The sequence below is a fragment of the Octodon degus genome, unplaced genomic scaffold, assembly GCF_000260255.1.
Source record: "Octodon degus isolate 3935 unplaced genomic scaffold, OctDeg1.0 scaffold00060, whole genome shotgun sequence".
Classification (NCBI taxonomy): Eukaryota; Metazoa; Chordata; class Mammalia; order Rodentia; family Octodontidae; genus Octodon; species Octodon degus.
This window is the reverse complement of record NW_004524636.1, coordinates 6324309-6328932: the sequence shown is the minus strand read 5'-3', so window position 1 is coordinate 6328932 and position 4624 is coordinate 6324309. Positions and strand designations below refer to the sequence as shown.

At 38.8% G+C, this 4624-nt stretch overlaps 1 pseudogene; it reads right to left on the bottom strand.

The window, feature by feature from the left end:
• Positions 1-2852: 2852 nt before the first annotated feature.
• The window catches only part of LOC101581927, a 47105-nt pseudogene continuing 45333 nt past the window's right edge, over positions 2853-4624 (bottom strand).

Below are 4624 nucleotides of genomic sequence, written 5' to 3'. Positions count from 1 at the left end.
AGAGACAGAGAGACAGAGAGGAGGGAACAAGAGAGAAAGAGACCTAAGAGGACAATGAAGACAAGTGATACACTGTTCACAAAAGTTGCCTTCACTACTTCTTGAACCTTTCTGAATTATTTTCTCTTGTTTATTTTTTATTATCTCTTGCCAGATTCTTTAATTACTTCTTTGAAAACAGGCCATAGTTCTAATAAGCTCATTGTTACATAACTTCAATGAATTTGTCTTTACTTAGTCCACTGATTTGAATGTGGAAAAACCGATAGAATCCAATAGAATCCAAAGATTAATCGATTTAATTGACACTTCAGTTTAGCTAGTTTTCTGGATGTAAGATGGCTATTCATGTTCAATCACCATTGTTTTCATCAGCCACAGACAAGGAAATGAAATGGGAAATATATCCATTTATAAAGTGTGAAGATATCAAAATTTCTATAGGAAGAATATAAATGGTTATTGTAATAAATCAAAGAAGAACTAAAAATGAGACAGTAATATGAATTCTTGTTCCAAAGACTCAGCATATAAATATGCTAACTGTTTAAGGCAAACAGTTTAGAGCCTAAAAGAAATTCTAGACAAAATCATCGTAATGTTTTTTTAATTGCTATATGTTAGCTATTTATTGATTAGCAGATTAAAATTGTTTAAATATAAAAAGCTAAGATACTTCTTTACCAAACACAAAAGCTTTACTAGTTATACATGATTAAAATTATAGATAAAGCAGCCAGTGCCAAAGAGCACAGAAAGAAATCCACAAATTTGAACTCTTAGTTCATGAAACTGCTATTTCCGAGTATTGAGAAGAGGATCGTATCTTAAAAAATGAGTTGGGAAGAGTGCATATCCACACAGAAAAAAGAGAAATTTAACTCACAACTACATTATGCACAAAATCATTTCTATGTGGATTAAAGATGTAATTGTAAATAGTAAAAATTCATAGAAGATGATATAAGAGAACATATATGTAACATAATATCTATATGATACATAGATATAGATATACAACTTTTGAAAATGAACATGTTTCTTTTAAGTAAGAGAAAAAGAAAACCGTTTGATTACTAAAAATTATGTATCTTAAACAAAGGGATTATTTTTTCAATATATGGTATTGTTGTACAAATCAGTAGGAGAAATTATCATAATCTAGTAGGTAAATAAGAAACTTAAAGGTACTTTAAGCATCTATGTAAGTATGAAAATGTGCCAGAGATACAAACTAAGCCACAGTGAGACACTTTGATACATTTTCATAGGAGTTAAAATAAAAATGAACCATCACTTTAATTGAAGCATGTGGTCAAAAGGAGCTTTCAGGGCTGGACCAGATTAAGCTACTCAACTGAGGAGTGTGGAAACTGACACACTTAAATTTCCTTTCCAAAATGAATGCTCAAGAACATCAAGAAAGTTCTTATTGTTATACATATTAACTACAAACTTGAAAAAAAAAACAAATCTCAGGGCTGGTGAGATAGTTCAGCAGTCTAAAGCACCTGCTTAGGCAAGCTTAGACAGGCCCAGGGGACCACGATTCGATCCCCGGCACCATATGCCATGCCATCCCTGCCATCAGAGTGTGCTGAGCCACCTGCCCCCATAAAGAAAAATCTCAAAGAGATGTGAACCATTTCATAAGTAGAGAATTTGAAGTAATACACACACACACACACACACACACACACACACACACACACACATAGCAACTGGAATCTATGAGCCAATCTATGTAAGGTGAATCACCTAGCAAAGCACAGAAAAAAATCTTTGACCCACAAATTCGTGAGAAGTAATAGTAAAATGGAGATTTTTACATGCAACATTTTAAAGAAGTTAAACATTAATAAGAATTCATATGTGTGATTCTCTAATCTCTACATTCTTCTCCAAGTTTACATCCCCGTTACAACATGTTCAAACCCTAATCATCCTCTGACTATGGCTAGGCTCTATAGTTCATCATTATTACCATTTGAATAATATTAATGAAAAACTCACTCCCCTCCTTTATCAGAATAGCTCATGGACAATCATATTTTATCATACACATTCAATATCCTCAAGTTCTTTTGCTTTGTTATGCAAAAACTCATTTTGTATTGAAATTAATCTTTTCACATACTACATACATGAACCTATGAACACCAGACAAATAATACCTAAGATCTAATTATTGATTTCACTTCAAGTGCATGATTACTTATTTCTAATGCATCTCTATTTTGCCTTGGAATCATTTGGCATCTTCCTATCATGCTACCTTATATTAGCCAAGGTTTCTATCATTTTTCCTTTTTTTTTCTGAACCTCTAAATTCATATTGACCTGACTAAATTCGAAGTACAGTAATCAGGTGGCAAACTGCAAAATGTCTGACCTTCTCAAATACCTATCAGCATTGGTACCTTTTTACTCTCTTCTAATAATCCTCCATGTGTGCATTATTTATCTCCTCTTTATGGTAGAATGCTTTTAATAGCAAGTTGAAAGTGATTTCATAGGCACTCAATTAGCACACGAAACATTTGACTTTACTTCAAACCAATATTCCACTCAAGAAAGATGAGTCCCAAATGTATCCTCTTACACTGACCAACATAACTAAGTACAAATGAAGTCAATTTACCCCATTAGCATGCTGTGCTGTATGTCAATTAAACAAGCCCACCGCCTCCCTGAGCCATGGCCCCTGGCAAGCAGATATGTTATTGTGCACTGTGTGATGATACCATTAGGAGAGAACTTCGGTTCATGCAGTTGGCTGCCAGAGAGGTTGCACCCAAAGCCTGCAGCCTCAGCACCCAAAGTCAGTCAGTCAGTGGCAGTGGCTTACAGGGTCAACCAAGCTCCTTCCACAACACCAGGTGAATACTGTGACCAGGTATGCTGGTGGCAAAGACCATGCCTGTGTTATTGGGCCTGTCCAGTCCATTCAGCAGGGAAGCTGCACCTGCCAGGAAGCTCGAGCCTCTCTTTGATTTTCTGTACTCTGGCAGAGGCCAGATGCTAATCAGGCTCTCTGTCCACAAGTCCATGATGTACAGGTAGTGGTTGTCAAACAGTAGGACAAAGACATCTCCAAAGCCAAGCAAGGCCAAGCAGGAGTCAAGACTCCTGTGCTACATCAGGAGTCTTGATGACCCTGAGAATATCATAGCTGGCAAAGTCCCACTGATAGAGACCAAGTGCTGAACTATGGACAATGTATTTGCCATCAAAAGGAAGTCTTGGCTGCAGGCAGATACTTCTGTCCTCAGAGACAAAGTCTTTAAACACTTACTGTTGATTTCTCTCCCAATTGGCCAAATCTTGATCTCATATTTGTCTACACTTAAAAAGAAATAGTCTCCAGGGCTGTGCAAGAGACCTGACTTTGCACTTTTGCAAAGCCACCTTAGTGACCCATTCAGTGTGCCCAGTTGGTGTGTTCAGGCATGTTCCAACAGATAAAACCCATACTTTCATAGTGAAGTCTGCAGAATCACTCACCAAGATATCCCGTTCATCAGTATAATCCACAATAAACACTGCCCCCGTGTATCCCCAGAAGTTCTGGGTCCTGGCTCCAGAACTCCATTCCCAGCAGGCCATGGTGTTGTCAAAGGAGCCTGTCAGAAGTTTCTGTTCATCAAACTTCACTGCTGCACAAGTGTCAGTCTAGATCCCATAAATGCACTGCCCTGTGCTCACATCCCACAGCTTTGCAGATGAGTCATCTGACCTTACAGAGAAGTCCATCTTTGTAGTAAAGTGCATACACTCTGGCACTGTGTCCAGTTAATGCTGAGGTCCCAAAGGCTTCATGGTTCTCCAGTTGCATTATTTTCAAAATGGCCTCCCAATAAACCTTCTTCCAGTACAAAGCATCCTGAACAGATTCATCTCTCTGTTAGCCCAAATTTTTGCATGCAGTCAGCCACACCTCTGTACAGGAACTTACCACCTTATTCCACTTTTTAGAGATGAGGCAGCATCTGAGTAAAGTCTGACGATTGAGCCATTTTAAGAAATAAAAACTGAGCTCCAGGGGAAGGAGTCTGAGTAAGTCCCATTTCAGGAGAGTCCCTAGGCTACTGGGGAGATGCCTGAGCTGGACTGCCCTACTCAGACTAATCAGGTGATCCAGAGTTTCATTTTTTTGCAAGTCTGTCAGAGAAAGAAATGTAACAGAAATGTTATCAAGCCATTTCTCAAAGTCCTTTCTCTGGAAAAACTTGCATGAGCGAGCACCCGTGGGCCAGGACCTTGCTTCAGGTTCACACTGACAAGGGGTGCTTGGGCGGCCAGAGCCTCACAGTGGTCAGGTCCACTCCGCAGCCATGGCGACTGGACCTACAGCCACCGCTTGAGGTCTGCCTCTACCTCTTTAGTGGATTACATAAATTCTTTTCAACTTTTAGGATGAAAAACAGCTTGTCTTCTGTCTTTGTCCTATAGCATTAGTTGCTCTGTGCTGGAACCTTTCCATAAAAAACACATATATGTTCCAATTTACCCCATTTTAAAAATTCCCTGCTGATCCTGAACTCGCTCCAGCTAGCATAATGCAACTCTGCCCGCCGTTGCTGCAAATTCTCTGGGGATGGCTGTCTATCTGTTGTCTTATGTT